Here is an 11,460-nt window from a genome sequence, read left to right as displayed (position 1 = left end):
CAACCTTTACTAGCACGTCCTCTACTAGTCCATAAGCCTATTTTCTTGAGTTGTCTGCCATCTCTAATGAGATTCTGGCAGCTTGCACCTCAAAGATCCCAAGTTTTCCATTACAGAGAGTGGCATTAAGTTTATTCCTAACCCTAGGTCACACAGAGCCTTCTCAAAGGTCATGGTGCCTATGTTACAGGGAATTAGGAATTTACCAGGATCTTGTTTCTTTTGAGGTAGAGTTTGCTGAACCAAGGTATTTAGTTCCTTGATGAGCAATGGAGGTTCATCCTCCCAAGTCTCATTATCAAATAATTTGGCATTCAGCTTCATGAGTGCTCCTAAATATTGAGCAACTTGCTCTTCAGTAATGTCTTCATCTTCTTCAGAAGATGAATAGTCATCAGAGCTCATGAATGGTAAAAGGAGGTTCAATGGAATCTTTATGGTCTCTAGATGAGCCTCAGATTCCTTTGGCTCCTCAAAGGGAAACTCCTTATTGGTCACTGAGCGTCCCAGGAGGTCTTCCTCACTAGGATTTACGTTCTCCCCCTCCCTTGTAGGTTCGGCCATGATGGTCAAGTCAATGGCCTTGCACTCTCTCTTTGGATTTTCTTCTGTATTGCTTGGGAGAGTACTAGGAGGAGTTTCAGTGACCCTTTTACTTAGCTGGCCCACTTGTGCCTCCAAATTTCTAATGGAGGACCTTGTTTCATTTATGAAACTTAAAGTGGCCTTAGATAGATCAGAGACTATATTTGCTAAGCTAGATGGATTCTGCTCAAAATTCTCGGTCTGTTGCTGAGTGGATGATGGAAAAGGATTTCTATTGCTAAACCTGTTTTGTCCACCATTATTAAAGCCTTGTTGAGGCTTTTGTTGATCCTTCCATGAGAAATTTGGATGATTTCTCTATGAGGGATTACAGGTGTTTCCATAGGGTTTAACCCTGTAATTCACCTCTGCTATTGCAGGGTTCTCAGGATCATAAGCTTCTTCTTCAGAAGATGCCTCTATAGTACTGTTGGATGATTCCTTCAATCCATTCAGACTCTGAGAGATCATATTGACTTGCTGAGTCAATATTTTATTCTGAGCCAATATGGCATTCAGAGTATCAATTTCAAGAACTCCCTTCCTCATAGGCGTCCCATTACTCACAGGATTCCTTTCAGAAGTATACATAAACTGGTTATTTGCAACCATGTTAATGAGTTCTTGAGCTTCTGCCGGCGTTTTCTTTAGGTGAATAGATCTACCTGCAGAATGATTAAGTGACATCTTTGATAGCTCAGACAGACCATCATAGAATATATCCAGGATGGTCCATTCTGAAAGCATGTCAGAAGGACACTTTTTGGTCAGTTCCTTGTATCTCTCCCAAGCTTCATAGAGGGATTCACCTTCTTTCTGCTTGAAGGTTTGAACATCCACTCTAAGCTTACTAAGCTTTTGAGGAGGAAAGAACTTGGCTAAAAAAGCCGTGACCAGCTTATCCTAAGAGTTCAGGCTATCCTTAGGTTGAGAGTCCAACTATATTCTAGCTCTGTCTCTTACAGCAAACGGGAAAAGCATAAGCCTGTAGACCTCGGGATCAACCCCATTGGTCTTAACAGTATCACAGATTTGCAAGAATTCAGTTAAGAACTGAAAAGGATCTTCTGATGGAAGTCCATAAAACTTACAGTTCTGTTGCATCAGAGAAACTAATTGAGGTTTCAGCTTAAAGTTGTTTGCTCCAATGGCAGGGATTGAGATGTTTCTTCCATGTAAATTGGAATTTGGTGCAGTAAAGTCACCAAGCATCTTCCTTGCATTGTTATTATTTTCGGCCATGTCTCCTTCTTTTTCGAAAATTTCTGTCAGATTTTCTCCAGAGAGTTGTGCTTTAGCTTCCCTCAGCTTCCTCTTCAGAGTCCTTTCAGGTTCAGGATCAACTTCAACAAGAATGTTCTTATCCTTGTTCCTGCTCATATGAAAAAGAAGAGAACAGAAAATATGGAATCCTCTATGTCACAGTATAGAGATTCCTTTATGTAAGTAGAAGAAGAAAAGAATGGAAAAAGAAAAAGATAAGAATCCAAACACAAGGAAAAGGATTGGGTTCGAATTTTTTTGAGTGAAAGAGGGGTGTTAGTAGATAAATAAATAAATAGAAGGAGATGAGGGATGGAATTTTCAAAAATAATTGAAAAGAAAAGAAAAATATTTTTGTTTTTAAATTAAAATTATAATTAAAATTTGAAAATAAAAAAATTAAATTAAATTAAAAGTTAAAAAAATTAGTTAATTAAAAAGGAATTTTGAAAAAGAGGAAGGTGATTTTCGAAAATTGAAGAGAGGAAATTAGTTAGGTAGTTTTGAAAAAGATAAGAATCAAACAAAAAGATAAGATTGATTGAAAAAGATTTGAAACTTAATTTTTGAAAAGATAAGAAGTTAGAAAAGAAGTTAGAAAAGATTTTGAAATTGATTTTGAAAAAGATGTGATTGAAATTTATTTTGAAAAAGATTTGAAAAAGAAATTTAAAAAGATTTGATTTTGGAAATTAAAATTGATTACTTGATGAACAAGAAACAAAAAGATATGATTTTAAATTTTAAAGATTGAACCTTTCTTAATAGGCAAGTAACAAACTTAGAAAATTTTTGAATCAATCACATTAATTGTTAGTAAAGATTTTGAAAATATGAAATAGAAATAAGAAAAAGATTTTGAAAATAAATTTTGAAATTTTCAAAAATCATAAAAGAAAAATGAAAAAGATTTGATTTTTGAAAAAGATTTGAAAAAGATAGAATTTTTAAATTGAAAATTTGATTTGACTCATAAGAAACAACTAAATTTTAAAAAGTTTTGAAAAAGTCAACTCAAAATTTCGAAAATTATGAGTAAAATAAGGGAAAGATATTTTTTTGATTTTTTTTTTAATTTTAATGATGAGAGAGAAAAACATCAAAAAGACTCAATGCATGAAAATTTTGGATCAAAACAAATGATGCATGCAAGAACACTATGAATGTCAAGATGAACACCAAGAACACTTTGAAGATCAAGATGAACATCAAGACTTATTTTTTAAAATTTTTAAGAAAAGAAAAACATGCAAGACACCAAACTTAGAAATTTTCAAACTTTAGACACTAACAAATTGAAAATGCATATGAAAAACAAGAAAAGACACAAAACAAGAAAATATGAAGATCAAACAAGGAGACTTACCAAGAACAACTTGAAGATCATGAAGAATGCAATGCATGAATTTTCGAAAAATGCAAGAAAGAGATAAACATGCAATTGACACTAAACTTATGACTTGACACTAAATTCAAACAAGAAACATCAAATTATTTTTGGTTTTATAATTTTACTAAATTTTTTTTGGTATTTTTTAAAAATTAATTGGAAAAAGAAAAATAAGGATTTCAAAATTTTTAATAGGAATTCCAGGAATCTTGCAATGTTAGTCTAAAGCTCCGGTCCAGGAATTAGACATGGCTTACTAGCCTGCCAAGCTTTCAGTGAAAGCTCCGGTCCAAAACACTAGACATGGCCAATGGCCAGCCAAGCTTCAGCAGATATTGCCTACCTCCCATATATACAACAACTATGTGTGTAACTGCCAAATGGGTGAAGATCAACAAGCTCTTGTGATGATAAGTTGAAACCCCGGTCCAAAAGATTAGACATGCCTTACAGCCAGCCAGGATTCAACAAATCATCATGAAACACTAGAATTCATTCTTAAAAATTCTGAAGAAAAATATATTTTTGAAAATATTTATTTTTATTATTATTTTTTTTATAAATAAGAATAATAAAAACAAAAAGCTTAAAATTAAAATAAAATTACCTAATCTGAGCAACAAGATGAACCGTCAGTTGTTCAAACTCGAACAATCCCCGGCAACGGCGCCAAAAACTTGGTGCACGAAATTGCGATCATCAACAATGGCACCAAAGACTTGGTGCTCTCAAACGTGAATCACACTTTGTCACAATTTCGCACAACTAACCTGCAAGTGCACTGGGTCGTCCAAGTAATAAACTTTACGTGAGTAAGGGTCGATCCCACGGAGATTGTCGGCTTGAAGCAAGCTATGGCCACCTTGTAAATCTTAGTCAGGCGGATTTAAATGGTTATGGAGAATTGACAATAAAAATATAATTAAAATATAAACTAGGATAGAGATACTTATGTAATTCCTTGGTGAGAATTTCAGATAAGCGTATAGAGATGCTTTCGTTCCTCCTGAACCTCTGCTTTCCTGCTGTCTTCATCCAATCATTCCTACTCCCTTCAATGGCAAGCTGTATGTAGGGTATCACCGTTGTCAATGGCTACATCCCATCCTCTCTGTGAAAATGGTCCAATGCGCTGTCACTGCATGGCTAATCATCTGTCGGTTCTCGATCATACTGGAATAGGATTTACTATCCTTTTACGTCTGTCACTACGCCCAGCACTCGCGTGTTTGAAGCTCGTCACAGCCATCCCTTCCCAGATCCTACTCGGAATACCACAGACAAGGTTTAGACTTTTCAGATCTCGGGAATGGCCATCCATGGGTTCTAACTTATACCACGAAGACTCTAATATCTCAGACTCGGTCCCCTGTATTAGATATCTAAGAGATACTCATTCTATCTCATCTTCATGTAGAACGGAAGTGATTGTCAGGTACGCGTTCATTGGTAAGAATAGTGATGAGCGTCACATAATCATCACATTCATCATGTTCTTGGGTGCGAATGAATATCTTAGAACAGGAATAAGCTTGAATTGAATAGAAAAACAATAGTACTTTGCATTAATTCATGAGGAACAGCAGAGCTCCACACCTTAATCTATGGTGTGTAGAAACTCTACCGTTGAAAATACATAAGAACAAGGTCTAGGCATGGCCGAGAGGCCAGCCCCCATGATCTAAGAACTAAACGTCCCAAGATGTCTAATACAATAGTAAAAAGTCCTATTTATGCTAAACTAGTTACTATGGTTTACAGAGATAAGTAAATGATACAGAAATCCACTTTCGGGGCCCATTTGGTGTGTGCTTGGGCTGAGCGTTGAAGATTTCACGTGGAGAGGTCTTTCTTGGAGTTGAACGCCAGTTTATAACCTGTTTTTGGCGTTTAACTTTACTTTGCAGCCTATTTCTGGCGTTTAACTCCAGAATGCAACATGAAACTGGCGTTGAACGCCAGTTTGCATCTGCTAAACTCAGGCAAAGTATGACTATTATATATTTCCGGAAAGCCCTGGATGTCTACTTTCCAACGCAATTGAGAGTGCACCATTTGGAGTTCTGTAGCAACAAAAAATCCACTTTGAGTGCAGGGAGGTCAGAATCCAACAGCATCTGCAGTCCTTCTTCAACCTCTGAATTTGCTTTTTGCTCAAGTCCCTCAATTTCAGCCAGAAAATACCTGAAATCACAGAAAAACACACAAACTCATAGTAAAGTCCAGAAATGTGAATTTTATTTAAAAACTAATAAAAATATACTAAAAACTAACTAAATCATACTGAAAACTATGTAAAAACAATGCCAAAAAGTGTATAAATTATCCGCTCATCAACCTTCCAACACCAAACTTAGAGTTTGAATGTGGGGGTTCAACACCAAAATTAGAGTTTGATTGTGGCCTCCCAACACCAAACTTAGAGTTTGACTGTGGGGGCTTTGGTTGACTCTGCAGTGAGAGAAGCTTTTCATGCTTCCTCTCCATGGTTACAGAAGGAGATCCTTGAGTTTTAAACAAAAGGTTGTCCTCATTCAGTTGAAGGACCAACTCTCCTCTGTCCACATCAACCACAGCTTTTGCTGTGGCTAGGAAAGGTCTTCCAAGGATGATGGATTCATCCTCATCCTTCCCAGTGTCTAGAATTATGAAATCAGCAGGGATGTAAAGGCCTTCAACCTTTACTAGCACGTCCTCTACTAGTCCATAAGCCTGTTTTCTTGAGTTGTCTGCCATCTCTAATGAGATTCTGGCAACTTGCACCTCAAATATCCCAAGTTTCTCCATTACAGAGAGTGGCATTAAGTTTATTCCTAACCCCAGGTCACACAGAGCCTTCTCAAAGGTCATGGTGCCTATGTTACAGGGTATTAAGAATTTACCAGGATCCTGTTTCTTTTGAGGTAGAGTTTGCTGATCCAAGGCATTTAGTTCCTTGACGAGCAATGGAGGTTCATCCTCCCAAGTCTCATTGCCAAATAATTTGGCATTCAGCTTCATGATTGCTCCTAAATATTGAGCAACTTGCTCTTCAGCAATGTCTTCATCTTCTTCAGAAGATGAATAGTCATCAGAGCTCATAAATGGTAAAAGGAGGTTCAATGGAATCTCTATGATCTCTAGATGAGCCTCAGATTCCTTTGGTTCCTCAAAGGGAAACTCTTTATAGGTCAATGGACGTCCCAGGAGGTCTTCTTCACTAGGATTCACGTCCTTCTCCTCCTCTTTGGGTTCGGCCACACCAAGTAAGGTTATGGCCTTGCACTCTCTTTTTGGATTCTCTTCTGTATTGCTTGGGAGAGTACTAGGAGGAGTTTTAGTGACTTTTTTACTCAGCTGGCCCACTTGTGCCTCCAAATTTCTAATGGAGGACCTTGTTTCATTCATGAAACTCAGAGTGGCCTTAGATAGATCAGAGACTATATTTGCTAAGCTAGATAGATTCTGCTCAGAATTCTCTGTCTGTTGCTGAGTGGATGATGGAAAAGGCTTGCTATTGCTAAACCTGTTTCTTCCACCATTATTAAAGCCTTGTTGAGGCTTTTGTTGATCCTTCCATGAGAAATTTGGATGATTTTTCCATGAGGGATTATAGGTGTTTCCATAGGGTTCACCCATGTAATTCACCTCTGCTATTGCAGGGTTCTTAAGATCATAAGCTTCTTCTTCAGAAGAGGCCTCTTTAGTACTGTTGGATGATTCTTTCAATCCATTCAGACTCTGAGAGATCATATTGACTTGCTGAGTCAATATTTTATTCTGAGCCAATATGGCATTCAGAGTATCAACTTCAAGAACTCCCTTCCTTTGTGGCGTCCCATTATTCACAGGATTCCTTTCAGAAGTGTACATGAACTGGTTATTTGCAACCATGTCAATGAGTTCTTGAGCTTCTGCATGCGTTTTCTTTAGGTGAATGGATCCACCTGCAGAATGGTCCAATGACATCTTAGATAATTCAGACAGACCATCATAGAATATATCCAGGATGGTCCATTCTGAAAGCATGTCAGAAGGACACTTTTTGGTCAGTTCCTTGTATCTCTCCCAAGTTTCATAGAGGGATTCACCCTCCTTCTGTTTGAAGGTTTGAACAACCACTCTAAGCTTGCTAAGCTTTTGAGGAGGAAAGAACTTGGCTAAGAAAGCCATGACCAGCTTATCCCAAGAGTTCAGGCTATCCTTAGGTTGAGAGTCCAACCATATTCTAGCTCTGTCTCTTACAGCAAACGGGAAAAGCATAAGCCTGTACACGTCGGGATCAACCCCATTGGCCTTAACAGTATCACAGATCTGCAAGAATTCAGTTAAGAACTAAAAAGGATCTTCTGATGGAAGTCCATAAAACTTACAGTTCTGTTGCATCAGAGAAACTAATTGAGGTTTAAGCTCAAAGTTGTTTACTCCAATGGCAGGGATTGAGATGCTTCTTCCATGTAAATTGGAATTTGGTGCAGTGAAGTCACCAAGCATCTTCCTTGCATTGTTATTATTTTTGGCCATGTCTCCTTCTTTTTCGAAAATTTCTGTCAGATTTTCTCTAGAGAGTTGTGCTTTAGCTTCCCTTAGCTTCCTCTTCAGAGTCCTTTCAGGTTCAGGATCAGCTTCAATAAGAATGTTCTTATCCTTGTTCCTGCTCATATGAAAAAGAAGAGAACAGAAAATATGGAATCCTCTACGTCACAGTATAGAGATTCTTTATGTAAGTGTAAGAAGAGAATAATGGAGGAAGGAAAAGATAAGAATCTAAACACAAGGGAGAGGAATGAGTTCGAATTCTTGGGTGAAAGAGGGGTGTTAGTAGATGAATAAATAAACAGAAGGGGATGAGAAATGAGAGAATTCGAAAATTAAATAAATTAAAATAAAAGTATTTTTGTTTTTAAATTGAATTTAAAATAAAAATTCGAAAATTTAAAAAGAAAAATAAAATTAAATCAAATTAAAATTTAAAACAAATAGTTAATTAAAAAGAAATTTTGAAAAAGAGGGAAGGTGATTTTTGAAAATTAGAGAGTTAGTTAGGTAGTTTTGAAAAAGATATGATTGAAACAAAAAGAGAGGATTAGTTGGAAAGGATTTGAAATTTAATTTTGAAAAGATAAGAAGTTAGAAAAGATTTTGAAATTAATTTTGAAAAAGATATGATTGAAACTTAATTTGAAAAAGATTTGAAAAAGAAATTTAAAAAGATTTGATTTTTGAAATCAAAGTTGATTACTTGACTAACAAGAAACTAAAAAGATATGATTCTAGAGTTTAAAGATTGAACCTTTCTTACTAGGCAAGTAACAAACTTAAAAATTTTTTAGTCAATCACATTAATTGTCAGCATTAATTTCGAAAATATGAAACAAAATAAGAAAAAGATTTTTGAAAATCATTTTGAAATTTTCGAAAATCATAAAAGAAAAATGAGAAAGATTTGAATTTTTTTTAAAAGATTTGAAAAAGATAGAATTTTTAAATTGAAAATTTGATTTGACTCATAAGAAACAACTAAATTTTAAAAAGTTTTGAAAAAGTCAACTCAAATTTTCGAAAATTTATGAGAGAAAGAGGGAAAAATATATTTTTTTTATTTTTGAATTCTTAATGATGAAAGAGAAAAACACAAAATTGACACAAAACATAGAAATTATGAATCAAAACAACTAATGCATGCATGAACACTTTGAATGTCAAGATGAACACCAAGAATACTTTGAAGATCATGATGAACATCAAGAACTTATTTTTGAAAAATTTTCAAGAAAAGAAAACATGCAAGACACCAAACTTAGAAATTTTTAAACTTTAGACACTAACAAATTGGAAATGCATATGAAAAACAAGAAAAGACACAAAACAAGAAAAATTAAAGATCAAACATAGAAAATCATCAAGAACAACTTGAAGATCATGAAGAACACATGCATGAGTTTTCAAAAATTTTAAGAAAAATTAAAAAGATGCAATTGACACCAAACTTAAAAATTGACACAAGACTCAAATAAGAAACACAAATTATTTTTTATTTTATGATTTTATAATTTTTTTGGATTTTCGAAAATTTATTTTTAGAAAAATGAAAACAAAGAAAAAATTTTTGAAAAATTTTTTAAAACTTTTTGAAAACAAAATAAAAGTTAAAACAAGAAGAAAATTACCTAATCTGAGCAACAAGATGAACCGTCAGTTGTCCAAACACGAACAATCCCCGGCAACGGCGCCAAAAACTTGGTGCACGAAATTGTGATCCTTAACAACGGTGCCAAAAACTTGGTGCTCGGAACGTAATTCACACACTTTGTCATAACTTCGCACAACTAACCAGCAAGTGCACTGGGTCATCCAAGTAATAAACCTTACCTGAGTAAGGGTCGATCCCACGGAGATTGTCGGCTTGAAGCAAGCTATGGTCACCTTGTAAATCTCAGTCAGGCAGATTTAAATGGTTATGGTGAATTGACAATAAAAATAAAATTAAAATATAAACTAGGATAGAGATACTTATGTAATTCCTTGGTGAGAATTTCAGATAAGCATATAGAGATGCTTTCGTTCCTCCTGAACCTCTGCTTTCCTGCTGTCTTCATCCAATCATTCTTACTCCCTTCCATGGCAAGCTGTATGTAGGGCATCACCGTTGTCAATGGCTACATCCCATCCTCTCTGTGAAAATGGTCCAATGCGCTGTCACTGCATGGCTAATCATCTGTCAGTTCTCGATCATGTTGGAATAGGATCCATTGATCCTTTTGCGTCTGTCACTACGCCCAGCACTCGCGAGTTTGAAGCTCGTCGCAGCCATCCCTTCCCAGATCCTACTCGGAATACCACAGACAAGGTTTAGACTTTCCAGATCTCAAGAATGGCCGTCCATGGATTCTAACTTATACCACGAAGACTCTGATTAAGGAATCCTAGAGATACTCATTCAATCTAAGGTAGAACAGAAGTGGTTGTCAGACACGCGTTCATAGGTTGGGAATGATGATGAGTGTCACAATCATCACATTCATATTGAGGTGCGAATGAATATCTTAGAATCGGAATAAGCTTGAATTGAATAGAAAAACAATAGTACTTTGCATTAATTCATGAGAAACAGCAAAGCTCCACACCTTAATCTATGGTGTGTAGAAACTCTACCGTTGAAAATACATAAGAACAAGGTCCAGGCATGGCCGAATGGCCAACCCCCAAAACATGATCAAAGGATCAAAAGACAATCCAAAGATGTAAATACAATAGTAAAAAGTTCTATTTATACTAAACTAGTTACTAGGGTTTACAGAAATAAGTAAATGATGCAGAAATCCACTTCCGGGGCCCACTTGATGTGTGCTTGGGCTGAGCATTGAAGCTTTCATGTGTAGAGGCTTCTCTTGGAGTTGAACGCCAGTTTGTAACCTGTTTCTTGCGTTTAACTCCACTTTGCAACCTGTTTCTGGCGTTTAACTCCAGAATGCAACATGGAACTGGCGTTGAACGCCAGTTTGCATCATCTAAACTCGAGAAAAGTATGGACTATTATATATTGCTGAAAAATCCTGGATGTCTACTTTCCAACGCAATTGAGAGCGCGCCATTTGGAGTTCTGTAGCTCCAGAAAATCCACTTTGAGTGCAGGAAAAATACAGAAAAATACACAAACTCATAGTAAAATCCAGAAATGTGATTTTTATTTAAAAACTAATAAAAATATACTAAAAAATAACTAAATCATATTAAAAACCATGTAAAAATAATGCCAAAAAGCGTATAAATTATCCGCTCATCAAAGGACCAAGCACCCCACAGACTAAAGAGGCATATACCTCCCAAAATAAAGGTTGTTGAGTCCTAACTCTTTGATAACCTTTTATCCATTTTAAAAGTACATGAGTATTAGAATTAGAGTCATTTGTCTTTATATCTTTAATTTCCTTTCTTTTATTACTAATTGTCTGCTTTTTATGCCTATTTTATATTATTTCTATTAAATAATAAATAAAGATTAGAGTCTATGCCTTAAAGTTATGAATGTCCTACGAATCCATCACCTTTCTTAAATGAAAAATATTTTAATTACAAAAGAACAAGAAGTACATGATTTCGAATTCATCCTTGAAATTAGTTTAATTATTTTGATGTGGTGACAATACTTTTTGTTCTCTGAATGAATGCTTGAACAGTGCATATGTCTTTTGAATTTGTTGTTTATGAATGTTAAAATTGTTGGCTCCTAAAGAATAATG

General features: G+C 35.5%; 2 non-coding genes across 2 annotated transcripts; both read left to right on the top strand.

The window, feature by feature from the left end:
- Nucleotides 1–1,326: 1,326 nt before the first annotated feature.
- LOC112731883 (small nucleolar RNA R71) lies at nucleotides 1,327–1,434 on the top strand. Its single transcript, XR_003167635.1, has one exon. It is a non-coding gene; the product is annotated as a small nucleolar RNA R71 (small nucleolar RNA).
- A 5,806-nt stretch (nucleotides 1,435–7,240) lies between these two features.
- Nucleotides 7,241–7,348, top strand: LOC112731112 (small nucleolar RNA R71). The gene has a single exon (XR_003166904.1). It is a non-coding gene; the product is annotated as a small nucleolar RNA R71 (small nucleolar RNA).
- The last annotated feature ends 4,112 nt before the right edge of the window (nucleotides 7,349–11,460 follow it).

Source organism: Arachis hypogaea, chromosome 12 (assembly GCF_003086295.3).
Source record: "Arachis hypogaea cultivar Tifrunner chromosome 12, arahy.Tifrunner.gnm2.J5K5, whole genome shotgun sequence".
NCBI classification, from domain to species: domain Eukaryota; kingdom Viridiplantae; phylum Streptophyta; class Magnoliopsida; order Fabales; family Fabaceae; genus Arachis; species Arachis hypogaea.
The sequence above is the reverse complement of the archived record's forward strand: the minus strand, read 5'-3'. Positions and strand labels throughout refer to the sequence as shown.